Raw genomic sequence first — 25,734 nt, forward strand, 5'->3', positions numbered from 1 at the left:
GTCTTTTTCTGTATTATGTTGAAATGAAAGGAAAATGTACATTTACAGCTATCAATTAAGAAATTTCTGCTTTCTTTTTTTACTTTCTCTTGTTCTTTGCTGTTAAATATGTTTAAGCATGGACACCCACAACCCTAAAAAAAGAATTCACCGTCTGTGTTCTGTATTTTTTAAATTAAATGCATAGACCTTAATATATGTCCTACATAAGTTTTTTTTATTATTATTATTTTATTTTCTTGTATGGCTTGGATTAGATAGAGGAAGAAACCACATATTTTTAAGTATATTTTAAATCAAACAACAACAACAACCAAACGACTCATTCAAACTACTTCTTATGTGGGTGTGAATGTGTGTGTATATATGCAGACAAAATACAAGTAATAATAAACAACGAGATATATGACTTCATATTCCTATTTTCTTTGGGATGTGCAAAATCATTATGTTAAGGCAGAGAAAAATAAATCCAATTACAAACCTTATTTTTAGTTTCTTTTTTGCTTTTGGGTGGGCAAATTATTTATGTTTAATTAATGTTGGCTTCCAAATTGCCAGATATATCCTGAAACTACAGAAAAAAATTGCTCTTCCAAGTTTGAGGAAAATTGGTCAAACTATGTCTGAATTCAAATCATTAAAAGAAATTACCCTAAAATGAATTGAATTCAGTGCTACTTTAAAATGGCAAAAAACATCTTTCATATAAGTTGAGCTACCTAAGAAGTAATACACAAAAGGTATTGGGAAAATATAAAAGTCAAATAAATCAAATTTAATGTTTTTCTTTTCTCTTCTTTAGTCTTAATCTAAGCTCTCATGGTTATTGAATTCAGTTGGAATGCATTTAGGCCTCAACCCAGCAAACCACTTAAACACATTTTTTATTTTAGTTTGAATTGCATTTGTAATATAGGTCTGTTGCCTACTAATTGAATTACTTTCTTACACTGTGTCATCTGTCATCAAGGAGTTTTTCTTCTTGAAATCAGATGTCAAAAGAGTACTTCTGAGCATTGAGGTCAGCACTGGGTTTCAACCAGGAATTTGAGATGTACGAGCATGGAGCTGGGGACCAGGAAGACGTTCAGGGCTCTACCTGTCTTTCAATGGTGCCAAATACCAAAGAAGAAACTGAGAGATACGTGGGAAAAGTCTCTGCTGCTTGTTCATGCTGAGTGTTCAGCTATTCGTCCTGAAGAAATGGGTTGCGTGGCTGTAAACAAACCGCTGAGAATATGGCATCTGCCTTCTGAATCTGCAGGAAGCATCGAAACAGGTGGTTTCAGTGACAACTGCCCTTGTTCTACTCAAATTATATTTACATGTAGCAATTTCAGGCCTATTTTTGACTATTTTTTAGCATTCCTTCTTCTCACTCAGGATTGGTTAAACCTAGGGGGAGTATACATTTCTCAGAGTCATGGAGTAGTTTGGGTTGGAAGGGACGTTGAGGATCATCTAGTCGAACCCCCTGCCAGCCCCATTGTCCAGTCACTGCACTCCCTGACAAAGAGTCCCTCCTCACCTGTTTTCTAGGCCCCCTGTATGTGTTGGGAGGCTGCAATAAGGTCTCCACAGTGACTTCTCTTTCTGGGATAAACAACCCCAGCTCTCTCAGCCTCTCTATAGAAGAGTTCATTCCTGTGTTTGATTTAAACAGTTCACAGGTTAAAATGAATAAGGTATCTGCTAAGAAGCTGATTCTTCTATCTGCATTAGCCTTCACATTATATGTACAGGTGGGAGAAGAAGGGTTATATAAACATCTTGATTGTCACTGAAGGCTTTAGATCGAGACCTAGTGCACATGGTTTTATTCTGTCACAGTTATGCTAGGATGCTATTATTACCGTTTATCTTCCTTTCCTCAGACTGACTTCATAAAATGTATTCATATTGCTGGAAGCAGTAATGGGCTGAACCTTATGATCTTTTCCTCAAAATTCATACGTTTCTCTGATATTAAGGTTTATAATCATATCATAAAAAGGAAGGTCTGTTTTTCTTCAAAGCATAATTATTTCCGATTTATTAACATAAATGTCCAGATGCTGACCTTTCCTTTAAATCTCAAAGAAAGGCAAAAACAAAAACAAAAACAGTGCCTTCTTCCTTACTGTACTTACAAATATAGGGAAATAATACATTTTTCAGTTTTGAAATCAGTTAAAGACATCTGCGTGACACATTCAGGACGTAACTGAATAATGGCTATTCCTAACATTCACTGTAAAAACTTGTGAAAGACTTAATCATTCTAACCAGTTACATCTATACTGTACCAGTATGAATAAATTGTACATCATCTTAACAGTGGAGTTCTAGTTCATGTTAATGAACTAGGGATGTATATGTAGTAGAATTTGCCAAAAAGTAATAGAAAATGTACACAAGAAATTAAGGTATGGTATCAGTAACAAATATACAAGATGACAGACTTCTGAAAAGGAAGAAAAAAATGTAATTCACTTAAAAAAATCCATTATTAAGCAAATTATAATTACATATTTATATAAAAGTTTCCTTAACAGATGTGCTTTTATTTTAGAAGTACTTTAATTTATATGTGTTATATATTACAGAGCAGTACCCTGTATTGAATGCAGGCTTCAGAAATGATCTGCAATGATCAGGCCTCATGCACTTTCATGTCAAGTAACTTTAAGTTAAGTGTTCTTTCTTATTTTTTTTTAGTTTATTTAACAAATCAGCTTGCAAGCTGAGCTTTCCAGAAGGGTATATAGACTTAAGATTTTTGTTAGTAAATCCCTATGCATATAAAATGATTCAAATGCTACATAAAATAATTCAGTTGTTTTTCATGAGGGGTAGTAGAATTCATGGCATATTAAGCTTACATCAAAGTAAACCTACAGATATTGGCAGCCGCATGAGGACTGATAATACTTGGAAGGTCACTTCTGAAAAATATGCTGTTTTTAGCAGCCAATAGGAGAAAGCTCACAAAGGATATGTTTTAGATATATTTCTCTTGGGAAGGTTGGATCAGTAGAGACTTGACTGCAAAACTACTCTGTGTGTGTGTAACTTTTTTTTTTTTTTTAAGGCAAAAGGGAAAAAGAAAAGTAGGTTGAAAGTAAATATCTGCTGTTTCTCTTCAAGTCTTCAAGTCTTCAAGTTTCTTCAAGACTTCTCTTCAAGTCTTCAAGGTTGAAGTATTCTCCATAATATGGGATCAGTTTCTACTGTGCTGTACCATTATTATGTAATAAAATTCACCAAGGTTGTCCCAGTTAGTGCAGCATTTTCTTTTTCTTTCCAGGTTATCATGACTAAATTGTAATTTTTTCATGTGCATTAGTTTATGCCTGAAAGAAATATTTCTTGCTTCAAGTAGGGAATATATGTCATCATTTTAACAACTAATCATGTGTTGTAATGTTTAGAATATAAGAATGTGTAGATACATATATACATACATACATACAAAAAGTATCTGTCTACAGATACAGATATCTGTCTCCAGTGTCCAAATGACTACTGACAATGCTGGAAGCATACTTCAAATTCTGCAAATATTGTCCTCAGTGGTCATACAGCAAGGGAAGACAAACATGCTTAGGAAATATAAGGAGAGTGGAAAATAGAGACCTGAAAATGTTTTCAGTTGATTTTTCCACAGATTTCCAGAAGTTATAGGAAAGCCAAAAATATAACTTCTAGAGGAAAAATCATGAAAAGAAGTAGAGGGAGGATTTTAGAATAAAGTATTTATGTTTGTTTGTTTTGGTGCATATAATCCTGGAATATCACTTCAGGAGAAGGTAAATCAAGTCTGATATAAATTAGGAGAAAGGAGCAAGAACAACAGAAAAAAAAAAAAAAAGGAAAAAAAAGATAAGCAGGAGAATTCAAAAACAGACTATAGGAATGACAGATGAAAAGTCTGGGCAGATTGGCATGAGAACAGATTACTTACATGTCTACTATTTTAATATAATTGTTCTAGGGCTTCCTTGTTTTTTTATGGAATCTAATTTTGTGTTTTTCCTGATTTCATCTCTTCTTTGTGGGCTTTAAATTAATTAGACCAGTGTTATAAATCATACATTTTGAAAAAAAAGGATCTGTAACATTTCATATAACTGAAATATTCATGTGTGTGCTGCAGATTTGTTTCCAAAAAATATGCCAGAGGACAGAGTGTATATAAAAGATGAAGACTCTCCTTTGAGGTTGATGAGAATACATTTAATGTAGAACCAGTAAGCTCGACCAGTATAAATCTTGTTGATAGATCCTTTAGTTTTTTAAATAAAACCAGAAAAATCCAGTGACTCCAGGACTTTTGAAAAGTGAGGTTTTCTAAGTATTTCATGAAAGCATTGCTGAACCCATTAAGTAGAGGAGGAAGCTGATGCATCTCTGTATCTTTATCAAGCCTTTAATGTGGTCTTGCATGAAACGCTTTTACTAAACATGTTTATTTCTTGATCTTCAAAGCCTATTTTTGGGTTTATCAGTAAAATTCTGAGGAAATCTCTACCCTGTAGACCTGGGAAGGAAAAGTGATGCTTACCCTTGCCCCTACAGCTGGCAAGTTTGCTGTAAGCTGGCAGAGGAGACCAGAGCAATATCACCAATACATGAAAGAACTGAGATACAGTTCATATGCTTCAGATTCGAGAATAAGGGATAATATAATTCAGTCTGGAAATGATTAGCACGTGGGTCTCAGTGGACAGATCCTTATACAGAATGTATATAACTTTCTTGAAGAATGAAAAGTTATTTTCTGACCATTAGTGGTGGTGAGCCTCTGGTCTCTCAAAGCTTCTGACTTTGAAAAGCATAGTCAAGGCAGTGTGCTATTCTGGGCTGTTGCCTGACACATGTTCTCCCCTCTTTGGGAGAAATAACAGCATTTAACAGATTTTAACAAGGCTATACTCTGGTAAACTAGTGACAACTTCAGAATGTCAACTTTGATGCCTATCTTCGGTTGCAAGTATGATGTTAAATGTCCACACCATTGTCTGACCTTATATATGTGATTTTTCTTGAGTTCTTTTCTAGTTTATCACTCTTCCAACAGCTAAATTCACTCACTGCTACCCTTTCACTCACTTGTAACTACTTTTATCTTTCTACCAGTTGACTTATCACCAGACTAACTTATACCAGGTATATTCATCTTTTTCCAAGACACAACAAAGATAGGCTTCTTCTGTGTTTTACATAAAATTTATGTCACTGTGTATTGAATGAAGATAAACCTTTAGTTGAACCTTTCATAATGCAAACCAGTATGAGGACCTTATCTAAAGGTAATTATAAGCTGCCCTTTAGCTTCATATTGTAGGTTAAAGTTGTGGTGAATGAACACATATGTATCGAGTAAGATTCTATCTTTTTGTTCATTTTCTTTACTGGCTTGCTGCATGTAATATGTTAAAAAACTGTCAAAACAGTTGACCTGGAAAATATGCTGCATTGTCAGAATGTGATCATGGTTAGTATTGTTCATTTACAGAACAATTTTAGTGACACCTGATAGCTTTCTGATATTTGAATTAGCATTTAAGGCAATAAAAAAGGTTCAGTAAGACTTGGCTTCCCAGAGCTATTGTCACTTTGACATGTGTTTCTTTCAGAGAAAGCCTGACCTTATACACTGCTATTCTGCAAGACATAGGTCATCAACTGTGTCCACGTGGACATGGAATTAAATTGATATAGGTGTCTCTTTCTTATAATTTAAATGAGAGAAGGAGAAGAGGAGGTGTTCCTTTCTCACCTGGTCTGGGAAGATCTTAGTGAGGCAGTGGGCACAGCCTACTAGAGAAGTGAGCACTGGGATGTTAAATAGCAAGGGTCTGTTACTACTTGGCAGCTGTGGTAACTTTGGTTTGGGTCATAATTGCAAGCCCCAGTAGGAACATAGAACAAATTAGGAACTGAGTGGTCTAGAAGATCCATTGACTGTGAAACTGATTTATATTTATGGGAAGAATGATGTCAGGAAGTGTTTCTTTAAACAGTTCTCCAAGAACTAGTAGCAAGTGCTAGCTGCAAAAGTAGCAATATGTTGTTATAATTTGTAGTTCACAATTTCTGCAGATGTCTCATTTATTTATTCATTTATTTATTTATTTATAAGCTACTTTAAAGTAGGGCAGGGAAGGGAGGCTTTGTGAGTAAAGTGATGCTCTCTGTCCCAGGAATAACTCTTGACAGGAAATTGGCATGAGTTAAAAACAGTTACTGGACTCACAGACTCCTGAATCAGCAGCTGGTGGGGTTCAGAGGTTAGATCTATTCACAATAGAGTTTCCCTGCCTAGAGGAAAAACTGGCCAGGAAGGGACAGAAAGTGTATGTTAAATGAGACTGAGCTTCACTTGTGGTTTTGTCAGTGCCATGATGAGCAGGTGGAAATTCACACTGACATCTTAGATAAATGCTTGGTATGTATCTGACATTGGGTGTGGTAGCATTGTAATATTTTGTACTCTGTAGTGATCCAGAAGAATGAGCAAGAATCACCCTTCTCTTTGTGATGGAAAGCTTTCTCCTGAACACTTAGATCTCTAAAACTTCAGGTCTCAGATACTAGCATCAGAAGGCATTGAATGCCTGAATTGCTCAGCTTGCAAAATGGCTCCAGTAGTTATTAAGTGACCTTAAGGTTTTCTTCACTAGCTTAACTTGAATAATGTGAAACCTGCATTCAAATGTCCCTGTGGCAGCCATTAGGAGAGAAAATCGTAACTTCTTCAAGATTAAAAGTCCAGACTGTGATGACTGTACCTTTTAACCCTGTTAACTGGCTTTTACCCTGATCTCTGTAAGCCTGTTAGCTTCATCATGTTGAAGAGATTGTGACATCTTCTAAAGCACCTGGGGGGAAGCATTTCATTTCAGTTCATTGACTAAGCTGTTCTCTGGGACAGCAATATCACCCAGCTGTGGCTAGTCTTTTTATGCTTGAATAATTATAATATTTTTAAGGTTTTAGTCCTTTTTATTCCTTTACACTAATACACTAGTATTTTAACTACTTATTGGGAGAAAAAAGTAAACAGCTAGGATGAAAAGAAAGAGCGTGCAGGAAATGAATTACTACATTGTTTAAATACAATTTATGAAGGAGAACTGTGTGAAGAGTTTATGAAAATTAGAATGGACATTTTAATATACTTTTTTTTTTTTTTTTTTTTTTTTAGCTTTTGACTTGTGGCATACTCAAATTCTGTCTTGTTAGTTACTAATCTTAAAAAAATGACCTTCTGTCTTAACACAGTGAACATCTGATTCATGGCAGGATATTTCTGAATAGACAACTGTGTCCCATAATAAATACACTGTAGCAATAATGGCAGCTTTGGTTTCCTCATTAAACTCAAAACTACCCACTGTTTTGGTTGTGTCAAAAAGGACACATTTAATAAGTGAAGTCTTTTTGTTAAATTAGTGGCTTTCCTGTATTTTACCTGTTTGAGAAAAAGCTGCATTTTAAGGATATGTAGAATTTTGAGTTGTTTCAGGTACAGTCAGAATATGCATTTTCTTTGAGATAATGTATTCCCCAAATTCATTTTGTATGTAAACTCATGTTAGATATCAGATTTTTTTCATTGTTGTGGTTTAACCTTACTAGGTAGTCAAGCACCACACAGGCACTTTCTCACTCCCCCTCCTCAGATTAACAGGGTGAGAAAACAAAATTAAAAAACTCATGGGTTGAGATAAGGGCAAGGGAGATCCCTCACCAATTGACATAATGGGCAAAACAGACTCAGTGTGGGGACAGTAATATAATTTATTGCTTATCACTGGCAGACTAGAGCACTGAGAAACTAAAAGCAAACTAAAAACTTCTTCCCCCTATCTGCCCTCTTCTATATTCTCCCCCCGAGCGGTGCAGGGGAATGGAGAATGGGGGCTGCGGTCAGTCCCTAACGCTTTGTCTCCGCCGCTCCTTCACAGTCACTCTCTGCCCCTGCTCCACGTGGGGTCCCTCCCATGGGATGCCGTCCTTCCTGAACTGATCCTGTGTGGGCTTCCCACAGGCAGCAGCTCTTCAAGAACTGCTCCAACATGGGTCCGTACCACAGGGTCCATCCGTCAGGAGCAAACTGCTCCAGCACGGGTCCCCCACGGGCGGCAGCTCCCCCCAGATCCCCTGCTCCCATGTGGGCTCCTCTCCATGGACTGCAGCTCCGGCCCGGGGCCTGCTCTTGCAGGGGCTCTCCATGGGCCGCAGCCTCCTCCAGGCCACATCCACCTGCTCCACCGGGGGCTTCTCCACGGGCTGCAGCGTGGAGATCTGCTCCACTGTGGGACCTATGGGCTGCATGGGGACAGCCTGCTCCACCAGGGGCCTCTCCACAGGCCGCAGGGGAACTTCTGCTCCGTGCCTGGAGCACCTCCTGCCCTCTTTCTGCACTCAGCTTGCAGTCTGCAGGGCTGGTTCTCACCCTTCTCTCCCAGCTGCTGTTGCACGGCATTTTTTTTTTCCCTTTCTTAAATCTGCTCTCACAGAGGCACAACCAATGTCACTCACTGGCTTGGCTCTGGCCAGTGGCGGGTCCCTTTTGGAGCTGGCTGGAGCTGGCTCTGCATGGGGCAGCTTCTTGGCTCTTCTCACAGAGGCCACCACTGCAGCACCCCTGCTACCAAACCCTTCCTACATAAGCACAATACAATCTTTGTGTACTTTTTCATTCATGTACTATACTAAATTATAAGGTATAATTTCTTATTATATCTTATTTCTATATAATATATAGAAACAGTGTAGGTATAGCTTGGCTTATTGAGATAAAGAATTCCTAGTTTTTAACATTGTCATATATTAAACTATACCTTTTTTCTGTTATTTACTGCAGTATATGATCTTGGCCCAGCTAGGCAATTGGTCTGGGTCTTTTTCCCAGATGTAATGTACAGAAGATGTTTTCCTAGATTAGATTTTGGATAGATATTGTAGTATTCATACTTGATGCCAAATATGGAATCCTGGGAAACAGAAATTTCTTCAATGAGAGAAGAAAGGCGTCATACAAATTGTTATTTTAGAGTCGGGGGGAGAGAGAGGGAATTTATAAGCTAGATCCCACTGAATCAGATTTGTATGCCCCCATTTGTTTGGAAGATGGAATTTCAGGTTAATAGTCTTCAAGATGACACATAAAAAAATACAGACATAACAGTGTATCTTCTTCTAGGTATGGAAGGAGCTCATAAACTATTGTGCCACGCTTTCAAATTCAGGATGATTTTACAGGGTTACAGTATGCTTATGACTTTAAAATATAGCATGAAGCTAGACTTAGGTGAGGAAAAGTTGTTTGGTTTTGAGAAAGAAACTTAATCTGAACTGAAACAGACAAAAGCTTAAAGTACTTATGGAATTGTTATGCCTTTACATGGTCTTACTAGATGGACTCTTTCTATTTCCTTCTTCCTCCATTGTTTCAAAAATAGTGATGTTAGGACAGTATGAATTCAGAATGGAGGAGTGCAAAAACAATAAGCCATCTCTACTCCCAAGAGTAGCGACTTTAAGCTCTTTGGACGAACAACTGCTTTCTCATTATAGTTATTCATGGAACAATAAGATCTGACATGAGGTCAGGACCTCTAGGTGCTATTGCTATTCTAATTTATTTAATACAGGGAAGAGATTCATGTTAAATAGGGAGTGCTTTGACACAGGGCTGAATTGATGCCTCTGTGTCTTATTTGTCTTTAACTGGGCTTTAATCATTTCAGTTTTGCTGCGATCTATGTCATTAACTTCACTTAGGCTGATTGCCCATTAAGTATTGTAATGTTGTACTAAGCACTTCAGGAAATTAATATTTGTATGCTAGACATTTGTCTTTTTCTTACATTAGCTGGAATGTTTGGATATGTGCAGAATTGTTGCTAATAATAGGTAAGAAATTCAGTAATTTAGAAGGCTGATATAGATTCCTCTGCTCAATTCACTGCTTTATCATGGGCCAATGACAGTTTTTGAGCATTAACTATATCTCCTAGTGAAGATCAACTGGTTTGTCATGTTTTCAAAATTTCACAAGACTGTCTTTTCAGAGGAAAAAAAAATGAAAATAAATAAAATGATGTCCTTAGTTGGAGGAGAAGCTGCTTGTCACAGACCGTGGAGCTTTTCTGAGTGGAATTACACAGATTATTACAATGTAGTTAATTGCATAGGTATGGTCCAATTAAAATAAATAAATAAATAAGAAAATGCAATGGTTTTGGAATTGGGAAGATTCTAGTTGGGCAAAGAAAGGTAATAATCATAACTTTTTATTGTCAGTTTCCTGCCAGATAAATAAACATTAGACTATTTATCTGTGCATATCTTGTATTTATGCTCTTGATTTCACAATCCAAAAAATACTATGAAATGGTTTAGCTCTTAAAAAGTGTTACATTCAAAGCAAATGTTAGCTATAATCAGTGAGTATATTTAAACTAATATTGACACATGGATTGCCACTTTCTAATAGCTTGTCTTCTATTTCTCAAATTCTGTTTCTTTGAAAAAAGGAAATAAGCTCATTCACATGTAATTTATTAGAAACATCTGAATATCTGAAAATATATCTGAAAATATATCTGAAAATATCTGAATATAACATCTGAATAAAGGTTTGTTTTTTTTTTTTTTTCCCCGTGAGGAAAAATAGATGAGAGTATTGAGACCAAAATGCTTGTGAGATACCAGTTTATCTTCTGGGGATTGTCTAGCATAAGAACTGACGTGCAAAAGTAAGTCTTTGAGTGAGGAAATGCTGGACAGGAAGGAGGAAGTCACAGAAACAGGAGTAAGAGAAAAACTTGAAGGAGGTATTTGGCTGAAATCATTAGTTGAGTGAAATAGCCCAGAGGTATATTGGATGACCCTAAGGACTCAAGTAATAGAAATGGGATGAAATTCAATAGCACACCACGGAAGGTCATACACTGGGGGACTAATAACAAGACTTTCTTCAATGAGCTAGGAGCAGATCATCTGAGGTGCAGTAGTCAATCACAGGGTCGCTATAAGTTCCCAATATGATACAATCCAAGGATATGTTAGCTGATGTATCTCCAGGAGAAATAAGGAAAACCACAAGCAATACAGAGACCTTACTTGTAATATTTTGTATATTTTTGGTCATCATGTTTTCAAAGTGGATTGTTTTAATCATTAATAGGTGCACAAATGTACTACTAAAGTTTCTTGACTTTTTAACCGGTAAAACAAAAGCTGAGAGAAGGAGTGATTTGTTCTATAAAAGTACTTCCATGAGGTAAATACCAATACTGGAGATTAAGCCAACGAGCGTTGCTGGAATATGAACAAGTACATATCAGCTGTCTGTGGATCAAATTAGGTGGTAACTTACAAGAAAGGCCAATAGATATCACAGTTGTGATATTCTGGTTGAACCCTCTGAAATAAGCAAAGAAAAAGACAAACAACCTAGATAAAGTGAAGCTTTATCCATGTTAGATGTTTTGGGATCTGACTGTCTGTAGTATCACAGTACTGGAAATTTATTTATTTATTTATTTATTTATTTATTTTAGTTAGGTTTGTGGCTTTATTATTATTCCTTATTTATGTGTGGAAAATGACATCATCCAAGGATTTGACCTTGACCTCTGTATGATCTTCACTGACCAAGAATATGAACCATCAAATTTTTGATATTCATAAACAGCCATTAAAATGATTCAGAAGATAGTTTTAGCAGGTAGATAGGCTGGGGACAGACTGAAGCTAAATTTTTAAGCTCTTGTGAGTGAGGGCACAATGAAAAAAAAAAAAGCTATTTTAGAGCTAAATGTATTGATCAACATAAGCAAGTAGATAGGGTGAAAGAATAGGTTTTTTTTTTTTTTTTTGAAATGAAAAGATGTTCAAAGGCTATTTCAGGATTTTATTTCTGACTTTGTAACTGGATAAATATCAATTACATTGTGATTATTGCCATGAACCCACTCAAAGAGGAGTACTTGTTTGCTATTTACTTGTATGCAATGCAGAGTATAGCAGGCTTATTAGCTTTGCCTTTGGTCAGCAGAGCAAAAGCATATGAAGGAGGAAATTAGCTCTTCTCTTGGTGGAGGGCTTTAACACCTGCTGTGGTTCTTTCCCTGACTTGCAACTGTCTCCTTAGTTTGCTATTCTAGTTGAATGCTACCCCTAACATTGGGCACATGGTAATTCACATGTGAGCACTTAATTAATTGGTTCATTTAATCAGTGTGTGTGCAGAAAAGGCCTTATGCTAGCAGTATTTCTCCCCAGGAGAGCATGCCCATCAGAGAGGCATGGTCTTTATGTCCCCTGATAGCAATTAACAACTACTGAATTGCTCTCGCTGAGTAATCATGAAATTCGTCTGTCTTGGATCATTTCACGTAGCTTAATAGTGCTTAAATTTAGTATCTTGCCAAACTGGGGCCCATTAGAATTGGCAGTGATTTCATGTGCTTTTGTGCTAATTTGAATGAATGCCTTCTCTAGGTATGTAACTCCTTCACGTATGATTTTTATGTATTGATACTCCTTTGAATATATTACAAATATTTGGGCAAAAAGTGAAACACTTCTGAATTTAATTTAAGAGAAAATGAAATAAATAGCAGTAAATAGCATAGATTTCTGCTTTTGTTTCTGCTGAAATTTCTTATTTGTCCATGTAATGAGGAAATTTAGACTTGATATCATTCTTACCAAATGCATCAGATATGATTACTTAAAGGCCACACTTCTTTTATTTTATATCTCTCCAGGAGATTATGGTGAACAAAGATATCTCAGGTCTGGCACAACCTCTCTGAAAAACTCTTTCAGAAAAATAACACTTTGTAGATGTGTTGTTTGAACCAGATAGCCCAGACGCACTTATCCATTTGACACACTTAAGTGAAGCCTCCAACCAGTAAGGTTCATGCTAAAAATGAGGATCCTAACATCTGAAACAATTCACAATAGTAACTCAGAATGAAGGTAATGGTTCTTTAATTCCAATGCTTTTGGGGTTTGTAAAGAGCCCTGGCCTCTAAAGCTACAGATTCTTTCTGTAAAAGAGGTGTTGTCTCCAGTGACTAATTCTTGAAAAACAGTCTTTGAAGGCAGAGTTCCTTTAAGCTTACGTTTCTTATTTAAAAAAAAAAAAAAAAACAACAACAGATTAGATGCAACTTTGAATTTTTTGAGGTTTTCTTTTTGTGTTTCAATACTATGAATAATCCATCTCACAAGAATGGGGACTACCAATTGATTTGGAAAGGTCAGCAGCCACTATCAAAAGTTTTGGAAAGAACATTTCCAGATGCCTTTCAGATAACATGCCCAGGGAAGAAAATTTCAATTTCCTAAATAGTATAATAAAATTGACACCAGTTCAATAATGAAAGTTAATGCTGTGTCAAGCAAAATTTTGACCACTATAGAATACAAAAGTGCTATTGTCTTTCATTTTTGGATTGCCAAATTAGATTTTCCTCACTCTTCTCTTGTTTTACACTATTTGGAATGTACTGACTTCACATGGCTATGTCCCATTCACACCAATGTAAGTCAGGCACGTTAAAAAATATTTTAAAACAACACTGACCTAATAATAATAATAATAATACCAAAACAAAATAAAAAGGATCCACTATCAGATACTGAAGGGCTTTGTTCTTTCTAGAAAGTCTTTAATTTTTTATATAGGTGCCCTTACTTTGAAGGAAAAGATTCTCAGGCAGAGAAAGTATTGAACTAAACTAAGACAATAGAAGAATGGGGGGAGGATAACTAAATGAAAGACTTTCCTTCTACCACTTTTTTTTTTTTTTTTTTAACTTTAATGTAATTTTTGGTTTTACCTGAATTAATTTTTATTATTGTTCTTCTCTGAATTGCATCCTTTGATATTCTTTTTCACTATTCCCTGGATAACTTGCATTTTTTTTTCCTGACTTCTGTATGCTATGAAAGTGCTGTCTTCTGGGTAGCACGTATCAGTCATTCTCAAGGATTTTTTAAGATGACCTGTTCTTCTTCCTTTCAAACACTACTCTTACATTTAGGACAAACTTTTCCAGAAGTAGTCTAGAATCATGCTATTAAGGCCTCTTCTTACTACTGCCTTGGGAGAATACAAGTTGTCCTTAAAAAACACACTTCATTTCCCATCTGTCCCTCAAATAACAACAACAGAACAACAAAAAAACAACAAACAAAAAACACTTAAAAAATCTTCTTAATATGATTTTTTTTAAAGCAACATTAATACTTGAATTACTTAATACTTGACTACCCTTGCCAGATGTAATAAATTTGAGTACATCTGAACATAATGCCTACCCTACTCATACCACAGGCTTTCACTTTATGTACCCACTTAAAAAAAAAAATAATAAAAAAAATCACAGAAAAGTGACAGAAGATTTGCTCTCCGGTAGCAATTTTGGTCTGAAGGTTTTAATATCCAACCATGCCTAACTTCACATAAAACTTACAGTAACACTCCCTGGATAAACTACTATCTGACGCTAATATGCAGATGCACATATGTCTTCCTTCCAGTCAAGAAAGAAGGAACAAGCTCAAATCCAATCTTCTGGTTTATGTACTGTAAATATTTAGCAGTATAAACTGAGAAGTGAGATGAATCATTCTATCAGCTTTCTGTGTCATATTAGAATTGTGGCAGCAATAGAAAGGAGAGATTAAAAGAGAGTAAGCCAAAAGGAAATGCTAGGGAAGACAGAGGAGTGAAGTTAAAGGGTTGCTTGGACATGTCAAACAAGGATCATGAAAGTTTCTGCTCTATTCAGTGCTAAGTGGCAATTGCAACAACAGCTTAGTAAAGATTACACAAGCAGTAAGAGCTAGTACCGTGGAAAGGGAGATTGCATAGATTTGTTTTCAGTTAGCTGGTATCAAATTATTTCAGTCTTTTGTGTCAGTAATATTTACCAAAAAAAAAAAAAAAAAAGAAAAGAAAAAAAAACATGATTTTTTTAAAGACTAAAGAAATCTATTTGCTCTTTTTGTAAAGACAGGAACTGCTAAAATAAAGAGTAGTTTAACTTCCTGTAAAAACAAATCAAATATATCTTTAGATAAATGGAATTAATTCAAACTTCATGCTATGCTATAACAAATTTATGCAACTTGACAACACTAAAAACTTTCTTTTTTGACATGCAAGTAGCCATGATCGTAGCCATGATCATGTCCTTTTAGAGTACAAATTAGAAAATGTGTTATAATAATGGCAAAAACAAATCTACCCTTAGCCACGGGTTGTGCAAGGTTATTTTAGCACATAGGACCTCTGAGAGCTCCAGACCCTTGACAAAAAAATATTGTAATTAATAATGGATGCACAAGCTTAAGGGAAGATGACAATCAGATTTGAAAAGAGTGTTGTGTCATCAGCTTCCTTTAATTTGGAGATTGGGATTAAAACAAGATGAACAAACTAGATTAAGTAAATTATTTTCATTTGTTGAAAGTATCGGATATGACTGCATTATCCAATGCATTGTTAAAGTCTTAAAGACATTGTCAACATTTTAATATGCCATTTACATTTTCATCCATTTATTTTAACTTGATTTATCTGTCTTTAAAAGTGATTAATGCATGGAATACAGACACACTGACTAAATGAAAAAATCCCCTTTAGGAACACTTCACTGAAAACGTTGTCCTGGTAACTAAAATAATAATAATAATAATAAATGTTTCTGGAGATAAAATTATATCAAAATGTGCTTCTAAGCTTAAAACTCAATCTGCCTAAAATTTATTGAGTCAAGCTATGTGTTTACAGAGCTCTTTGTTTCAAGAAAAAATAATTCAATAATAAATATGAGAATAAAAATACAAGTACATGCCATATAGGAAAGGTCCTTTACATGATTTTGAAAACAATGAATTTTTACATACATATTCTGTCTACAGTGGGATTTTATTCTGATCTGAAACACACTTATGAGATAGGAGAAATTATAATAATTCCCACAGCTGCAGTCTTTTTAATTAAATTTGCATTCCACCTATGTGTGATAGATGGGTAGGCACTTGACAGAAGATTAAAGTTAAATGATGCCCCTTACCCAACAGTTATTTAGTTCTGTATTTGATTTTGCAGGTTTCTTGGGCAATAGTTTTAGATTAAAAAAAAAAAAAAAAAAGACAAATAGAAGTATCTGTGCGTGCATGTGTATATGCATTTGATAACCACTGAAAGTGCAGTCCTCACTAACTTGTTCCTGTTTGAATCCTAAACTTGTTCCTGTTCGAATCCTAAGCGCATTTCTAACTGCCTGAAGGAATTTGGGCCCCCTTGAATTTTAAATGCTAAATACATTTTTAGTCTGAATCTCTTATACAGTTACTGACATCCAGGTTCTTACTTCATATTAAATCATATGTTTTTCAATTTATTTTTTTCCCAGTTTTCATTAATACATTATTACAATACCACATTAAACTCTCTAGTAAGTCAGTCATATGCATAATTTGGTTTAGTGTTTCCTGGTGATTGTCTGCATATTTTAGAGCAAAATTATAGCAAGCCTTTCTCAACTAATGCTGTCTCAATAGTTGGAATTGTGACTGAAACTTAATTTCTAAAAATTTATACTGATTGAAATTTAATTATTTTAATTCTCAAACAGGATTTTAGAAATTGCGGCTAGAAACAGAACATCTGCATAACAGAGCCTTAAAAAAAAATAAAAAAAAAAAGAGATTTATTAAGCTTTACAGCTACAATTCCAGAAGTGTTTTGTACCATATGGCTTACAAAGAGGAATTAAATAGCAGCTGCTAATCCATTGGGCTGAAAACATGATATAAAAGACAGTTCAGTTACTGTCTGTATCTTTCTCTCAGATATATGTATCTGATCTGATTATTACCTTACTGGGCATAGCATATAGGTAAGATACAGAAATTGTGCACATGTGCAGGTTTTATAAATGGGGAGACTGAGGAAAGAAACCTAAGACGTCAGGCAAATGCAGACATCAATGTAAAGCTGATGTTCTTGCATGGTTATTAATTCACTAATTTATAAATGTAATGATCTGAAGCCTTCAATGATTTTTGAGAAAAAAATATACTGAAGATATAAACAGATATACACAGGCACGTTGGACTTGTCCATCATATCACACACTGAATTCAGTCGAATATACTAACATCTATTCAGGCACGTGGACAGGAACATACCGCCTCAAATACCACTGCTTGTTCAAGACTTTTAAAACAAGCCTATTTGACACCAAATATAAGAGGACAGCAGTTAAAGAAATCTGCATTAACTGAAGACAGAGCTAAATGTACCTCTGCAAAACAATATTTGATTATTCATTTCCAAATGAATCTCTCATCTAGAAGTATTACATTGATTTCATTATGAGTTTTATTAATATTGGTAATAGTGTAATATAGAATTGATCTTTTTTCTAAAAGTAGAGTAGGTCTTAAGAGTGATAAATAATTAGGAAAAAATCTTTTGTGCACACATTGTAGAAAAATACATTAGGAAAAGAGTAAGAACAGAGTCATACCATTTATGAAGAACAGCATTCTTACTATTTTTATTACAGAGGTGTTCTGAGGCCTGAACAGAGATCAACTATATATGTAACTAATCTAGCAATGTACGTAACCCTTATGAATTATTAAACATTGAGTGACAGTGCTATTTTGTTAATATTTTTCCTTCTATTGTTTTTGGCAGCACAGAAATAACTGGTCTCACTATGCTAAATAGTATGCTTACAAGAACATATATGGCTAAACTCACAGGGTACGTAGGTACCTTACTGCCTAGTAAAGCTTTCCCTCTGATAAACACAAATTTCCTTCCATCCCAAACAGAGGTTACATTTCAACAGAAGAGGTGGCAAGTATGCCTTATTTTAGTTTTTCCTTGTAGCCAGGACATCCACCTGGAAGTAATATCGTGATTTGAATTTGTTTGTGACTGGTAAATATTTTAACATTAGGTGAATTAAAAGGCCTGTGGTCCTTCTCATAACATTGTTCCAAATAGCTGGGACTGAAACTGCAGTGTTTTGTGCTGCCAAGGAGCAAGGCAGTTTCACTAATTTAATGTAAGCTCATTTTATGCAAGTTTTACAACTATGTCTTTAATGGGAGTCAAAGGGGAAATGCAGATGTAGATTTAGGCAGGAGATAACCAAGGTACAAAAGAACAATGGAATGAAAAAAGAAAGGGAACATATCAGGAGAGAACTAGAATTGAAAAACAGGGAGTGAGGGCTGCTGGGAAAAAAAAAAAAAGAGAGACGAGAGAAGAAAGATTTGTAATACATTGCAAAATGTAAAAATATGGAAAACCTAGTCAGAAAATAAAATGTGTAGGAACAGTTGAGTTCTGTTCCTACATAAGAAATGTGACATTTCAAGTCACATTTTAACAACTTTATTCACTTAAGAGATTTTTTAAGATAAATCTATTGATTCAAAAACCTTACATTTTGGGTAATTTGTGGACTAAGTCAATGAATCAGTAAATCATTTATATTAATATATGTCAGCTTTTTTATTCCAAAATTTTATATTTCCTACTTAGGTATTTTTCCCCATTTGTTGTTCAATTATGAGTATTAACAGAAATCCTACCTTCCCCATCCCCTGTGACAAAAAGGTCGTCTTTTTCATTTTGGAACCTGTTTCTGCAGCCTGTATTCTCCTGAGCAGTCGCATTAACTTTATGAAGAAGATGAAATGGAGGAAAAGCACAATGAGTTATAGCACCTGTTTTCCTTTGCATGCCCATACTACACAATTTTTTAAAGGCATGTGTCATTCTTGTGCAGGCAGTGCATGTCTGACTAAAATAAAAGATTTGCCACATGAAGAAGGCTTCTCTTGACAGTTTATTTACTGTCTCACCTGACTCTTGTCACAGTATCATCCTGAAATGGGTTTATTTCCAAAATTTCTGCTCTGAGTCCAGCCAAAGGGGGAAGAATGAAAAAGTACAAAGATAAAAATTCAAAGGAATTATTTTCCTTCTGTTTGTACCTATTATAGAAAAGGATCCAAAAGCAATTTAATTATGTATTTTCTGCAGTTTTCATCAGAAAATAAATTTAGTAATAATGAGGATGATAAACTTTTTTCATGCAAAAAGAGCAATCTTGTACGGTTTGTGGCATTTTTCAGCCCAAATCTTGCTTTCAGCCTCACTGACATAATTTTTGTTTTCTGCCTTGGGCCCCTGAAGCTCTGTATTCAGTGCTGTGTTTGACTGAAAGAAATGACAACCAGTGGTTTGGGCTTTCTGCCACAGGGAATTCTTGGATTCACTTGAAGCTCTATAGACATTTGCACTGGGAACTCAACTCTGGTACCTGGCCCGTTTCGGCAACACTTTGATGGTGAAGAGTAGGCAGAGAAGCAAACAGACTTCCTGAGGATTAGCAAGCTGGTACTGCATTCTCTTACTGGGAATGATATTTGAAATATAAAATTAACTGCCTGTGCAGACAGTATTACTGTCTATGATTAATGATTCTATGATTCTCTGTTGTCTTCTACTAGATAGCATATAAAAGTTTTTTGAGACCTTAGGCAAAGAATGTTCAATAACATCTTTTCCTTGTTTTATATGCCCTTACTGTCAAAAGACACTAACCCCTATCTTAGGCAAAATGTGATTCATGCTGCAGGTAAATCTTAATATTTAAAGAGCTGTATTTATTTTTAAGGTATTTAAGTGTGTGAAACATACGCCTGTGTCTGATATGTCTGTGCCTGTGTCATATGTCTGATGTCTGTGAATACATTCTTGGACCATGACTCTTGTGTAGTGGGAATAAATAGGTGAAGTAACTGTTCTTTTTTTTTTTGTTCTCTTAAGGTATTATAAAGAGATTTTTTTTTTATTTTGAAAATAAACCCATTTCAGGATGATACTGTGACAAGAATAAGGCGAGAGAGCAAATAAGAGAAGTTTTCTCTTTGAGTATAATGATTATTGTATCAGAACAGTAATTCCTATTGCCATGCAAGTCTTGGGGGAAGAGATGCCTTGATGACAACTTCCTCAGAGCTACTAAGGGAATAATTTTTCAACATTTTTCTTTTACAAATTCTAAAATACAACCCAGACTTCACTTATTTTGTTGTTTGGAGGGCCAAAGCACACAGTTCTGCCATCATAAGTAATACTACATTAGTAGGAGGATGAGTTGTAAATTACGTGTGTAAGTCCCCAAAGGCAGTTCTGAAATTGACTACTTGGATGGTTTATGTTACAAGTGAAAAGTTGCCAGTAACTGGTGAACCACCCCTATGTTGGCATATAGACAATAAATGATGGCTGAAGAAATTTGTTTTTGAGTAACTGTGCACCTCTGTGGCTTGAAGTTATTTGGAATGGGACTGGATGAGCCTGATGTTCTGTGATGAGCAATTTGGGTTTGACCTGTGTTACAGTAAAAACTGCTTGTGCTATGTGAAACATTTACACTTAAGGTCTTGGGGTGGCATTGACCACTACCTCACTGGCCACCCCCGGATCAGATAACTGAATGAAGTTAGATGTCTCTAGACTGGCTGAGACCATATGACTTCCTTCATAGCAGTGGTGTTACAGGTCAAAAAGGCATCATTCTTCTGGGCACAGGTTGGCAAGGCTATAATACTGCTGCCAAGGCCTGAAACTCCTTTGCTTATACTGCCCTTCCATTTGGATATTTGTATGTATACTATTTCTATGAGCCTACTTTTAACATGGTAGACTTGTCTATGTCTTGTTCAGCTGAGGCCCTTTTAATGAAAATTATAAATTTTTAAAATTAAGCTGAAAATTCTAAAGGAGTTACTGCATTTTCATAGGTCTACCATGTAAAATACAGTCTGTATAACAAACTGTTGTTAATACAGTCTGCAAGCTTAATTCTAAGCACGCTTATCAATTTTCAAAGCAATAGGTAAGTTATTACAGAGTTTTTCTTTTTCTTATTTTTACTGTAGTGAAAGCCAATATGATATAATACAGTGATTTGAACAACTTTATTAACTGTAAGTCATGCTGTTTTTTTTCACTGTATATTCACACGGGAAATTCAAGACAATCTGGAAATGTTTACCTATAAATACAACAGCTTGTGAACTTGCACAATAGATCTATTTGCACTTCTGAGAAGGTTCTCTGTTATAGTTTGTTGTGCCACCATGTCACAACATGGAATCTGTTATTTTCATGGGTTGTTCACATTCAACTTTTAGTTTTGAGGAAAAGACATCTAGGTGAATTTTAGATCACATTAAAGATTTGGATTAGCTCAATATGTTCAAGGTCACAGTGGGAAGATTATATAGTATTTATTTTTGCATTTAAACTGAACTTTTACAGTTTGCCTACTGTGCTTCTTCAGTATAGGTTGTTAAAAAGATTGTTTAAAAGATTTGTTAGAGAGTAAAAAGTTTTGATACAGAATAAAACTACTTCAGTATGCTCCCTATTGCGGTTCAACCATTACAGTTTAGCTTTTGTTCTTGAATTTAGTATCTCTATGTGTTGAGTTACTTCCAGTGGTGCTGGAAACTGTGTTTTCTATGGCATTTGGAGGAATATGCTGTAAGGAAGAACTGTTAGTTTCCAGACAATTTCAACTGTTATCCCTTCATGTGAATTATTTTCATTAAGGTACTGGTTCAAGAGTGTTTTCAGTAACATGAATGTTTTCAGTCCCAATGAAGCTCATAAAACTGAATTGAGTTAATAATTTTATTTTGATTATTCTGTAGTCTGAATTCTATATTTTGGTGAATAACATCTGCTTCCATTACGATTTGCCAGCACACCCTGGTTACGATATCAGACGTACTAAATAAATAGCTTTGAGTAAAATGACACAAATAAAATGAGTGGTAAACTATGCATCAGTTCCCAAGGGGTTCTTTAGCTTGTTTTAGCTCAATATATTAAATGGTAGGAAAAAAAATAATCCTGTAATTTCAATCAAACATGAAAAAAAAAAAAAAAGAATAACAAAACCATTAAACAGCCTTCACATAAACAAATACACTTAGGAGACTCTAAGAATAACATATCGTCCACATAATGTGACGTGGGATGACCTTTATACATAGTCTGGTGTGTGTTATGAAATAACAAATAGAAAAGAGAATTAAAATGGCAAAGCTATTATCCCTGTCACCAAATACTAAGCAAACACGAAGTATTTATTTTATTCTAGTAGTGCTGGTATACATTGTTATTTTTTATGTCTCATAAATAGTGTTATCGCTGTTGTGTTATTTTGCTCTTTAGTGTTGTACATTTTTTACATACCTTCCCTTCTATTCTACATGTGTGTATTTACATGGACATGAGAGCAGTAATCCCAGTTCTCCTTTGATGTACACTGTGGGCATAGATATCTTGTCCTGTTTGTGTTGGAAGGAAGGCAACTGCTTGAAGAAACTGTGGTTGACTAAGGCATTCCTCATTCTTCACCTGAATAGCCTTTGTTTTAAGAAAATGGGAAAATTCTACCCTTCTGATGATGCATTCATGAATATGCTTTATGCCTTCCGAAAGCCTATATTTACAGAGAGGTTTGTGAATTTGGAGAAGGCTTGGTCATAGAGGTGCTGGCTGGAAAGGACCCCAGGTACACTCAGAATCTTCTTATGGGCCAAAGGAGGAACACAGTTTACAGTGCAGGATATGCTTACATATTATTCTAGAGTCACAGACAATACAAACTACACTGAGTAACTACTTGTTCTCACTGAAAACTGAACCTAAGGAAAAAAAAAATAATTAGCCAATGCTTACCTGATTTCTTGAAAATTGCTATCTCAACCAAGCAACATAAAATCCTCAGACCATGAACAGTCAAGCCAGTTCAAAGGCTTTGGCCTTTTACTAGTAATGGTGAAAAATCACATACTGGCTTATATTTCAGCATTCTGTTTTCTGAACAGACAGTTGCAAATAGGGGCTGTATAAGTCCTGTCTTAACACATCTCAGGAATGGGCAACATTCCTGAAATTTTCTAACAGTTATTAAGAGTTCCCTAGCTAATTATACAGTTATGTTATAATTCTAATGCAACTGCATACAGCTGGTCTGCAAACATAGAGGATTCCTGTTGATCATTAAAACAGGATCACCTGCACAGTGAAGTTCTGAAGGTGGAGTTTTGCATTGCTTCAGTTGGGTCCTACAGAAATCTTTGTGGAAATGTTACTACATGTTTTCTACTCAGACTTGGTTGGGAAGAGTAGCTGTCAACATTTTTCATGATGATCAATCATAAAATAGAATATGTTGTAAATTCCATCCATCCTTATTAGGCGGTCTGTTGCAAGCGTCAGGACAAGCTGAGGAAAACTGAGGAAAGTGCACCTTTACTAGCTCAGTAAAGATGCTGTAATCAAAGTTACCCACAGATTCCTGTACTCTCTGGGCTGAAGAAGCTTTGCTAGTGCAGTTATTTTTTAAAGGAGCAAGAGGGGAAAGAAACCAGTGATTTATTAACTGAGTTTTCTGAGGAGTATTGCTTCATGGCAACAATCCTGCAGCCACAAAAATCTTCTGTGGTTCAGTGAGATTGCTAGTAATGGATGATCTTGGGCATCCAGCCCAAAATGTCCTGAGAATGTCAGTGGAGTAGGCCTACCATTCAAAGACTACATACAACCCCATAAAGTTGATGGTGATGATTTAGATTATGTGAGTACTTCAGTTTGAACTACCTTGCTAAATAAAAATTTGAGTTTCCTGACTACAAGCAGATAGTGAAGAAACAAAGTGAAGAGGAATGCACTGTAGTTTCTACTAGAGTAAGCAACCTTAATAGGTGTGAAAACTTTCCTACCCACCCCTGCTCTCAAAGTCCTTCCAATTCTGATATTTTAACCTTATTTTTAGGTATTGTAGTATCTTTTAAATACAGCCTCTTTATAAGTGTTTGCTGTGTAAAACAAACACAGAAAGCTCAGTCTTCTGTTCCTTCCTGAATGTCACACATTGAAATACACCACTGTTTCTCTTACACCAGTCATTTAAAATAAACATATAGTAATTATATATACATAAGTTAGGTATAATTAGGAACATATTCAGATAATGTCTTATTTACCATATTCTTTTTGTGTGTGTATGGTGTCATACTGTTTTTGGAGTATGGAACACACCTAAAGAGTGCTCACCAAAATATCAATATATCGTGCAAAGATTAATCCTTAAAGCACATATGTATTAATTTAATTGCTACATGTTCCACAATTGCATAAAATGACCTTTTCTATTTAATCTACAAACAGCCTGTGATTAATTGAAAATGGATATACTCTACCAGTCACATTTGTTCTTTTGAAAAGCACAATCACATACAAACAGAAGTGTTTCTAATTTTTCTTTCAGTATTTTAAAAGGCTTCTGCAAAGCTTGGGAGAGCTCTGTTTATCACTTTATTTTGCATTGCTCAAGTGCAACAAGCAAAGAAATTATGAATCAGAAAAGTTCTAAAAAGAAAAAAGATAAGGAGTGACTCGTTATCCTAACAAGGTAACTGAAAGGGTGGGGTGCAGTTCGTCAGCCAGAAATCTTGCAATGGCTCCTACTCCTTAAAAAAAAATATTTTTTGAGATCAGCCTTAAAAAATAAATTAATAGAGTCATAGAATATCCTGAGCTGGAAGGGACCCATAAGGATCATTGAGTCCAACTCCTAAATACATACATGTACAGCATAAATACTACTACCTTGTCAATAAATAGCATCCAACCATGAAACACACAAGAACCACTGTTGCATCACAGATTCAGAATAGTTTTCTTATGTTGCATCAGTGTCTGCAAAGTTCATGACTCCATTGATATGTAGAAATTATATATATATTTTTTTTCAAATTCTGTTGGCAATGCAAAAACAAAATAAAACTACAAACTACACCTGAGATTTTCAATGTGACTGTTTCCTGATTCTCAGGTGTATGTAATTCAACATTTCCTCATTTCTTCAATGTAAATGAAGCATAGAGAGAACATCAGAAATAATTATCCATAGTTGTGTAGCAATTAGATGAAATGACATATTTTTCACAACATACAACATATGTGATTTCTCTTTGGATATTCTGTAATGTTATTTTCTTGTTGTTGTTATTTTTTTTTAGTGGATTCAAAATTAACTGTGATGCTATTAATGTATTCTGTTGCTAACACTAAGGACAAAAAAAAAAAAAAATCACACCATGTTTTGCTTAGTTAAAATCTCCATTTGGTTTTGGTAATGTAGTTGTATCTTGAAGGGGTTCCCAGAGTTGTATGGTGTCTTGCTAGCCTGACTCTTGTCACCTCTCTTAAGGGGAAGGGAAAGTCAGTTCTTGAAAGATTTTTCAGTCTTCTAATTGAAATGTAAAGTAATTCCTATTGCTGGAAGGCAATAGGACTAGCGCTCTGAGTTGGGAAGTTGCAGCTCAGGGAATGCATCTACTTAGAGAAAATGTTACATAAAGGATTATAAGAGGCTCCATGCTGCCACTATTTTTGAAGTGTATAAGACAAAGACCTTTTTCTCTCACTCTTAAATAGTTTCCTTTTTTCCACACAAGAACAGAGTTGTTGCTTTAGTTCTGTAAGAAAACCTGTTATGACATTCTATAACTACACTTTGAGAGAATCCGAATTAAAAAGGCATCAGGCACTATTAAAGTGATTGTGAAATCACTGGGACTCTTGTGATG

At 35.2% G+C, this 25,734-nt stretch overlaps 1 long non-coding RNA gene across 1 annotated transcript in view; it reads right to left on the reverse strand.

Annotated features, from left to right (window-relative positions):
- Window positions 1-1,102: 1,102 nt before the first annotated feature.
- LOC121069836 overlaps window positions 1,103-25,734 on the reverse strand; it is a 35,316-nt gene continuing 10,684 nt past the window's right edge. The window contains exon 2 of the long non-coding RNA XR_005819657.1: window positions 1,103-1,261. This is a non-coding gene — a long non-coding RNA (uncharacterized LOC121069836). The remainder of the gene's footprint in view (window positions 1,262-25,734) is intronic.

This window comes from Cygnus olor, chromosome 4 (assembly GCF_009769625.2).
Source record: "Cygnus olor isolate bCygOlo1 chromosome 4, bCygOlo1.pri.v2, whole genome shotgun sequence".
NCBI classification, from domain to species: domain Eukaryota; kingdom Metazoa; phylum Chordata; class Aves; order Anseriformes; family Anatidae; genus Cygnus; species Cygnus olor.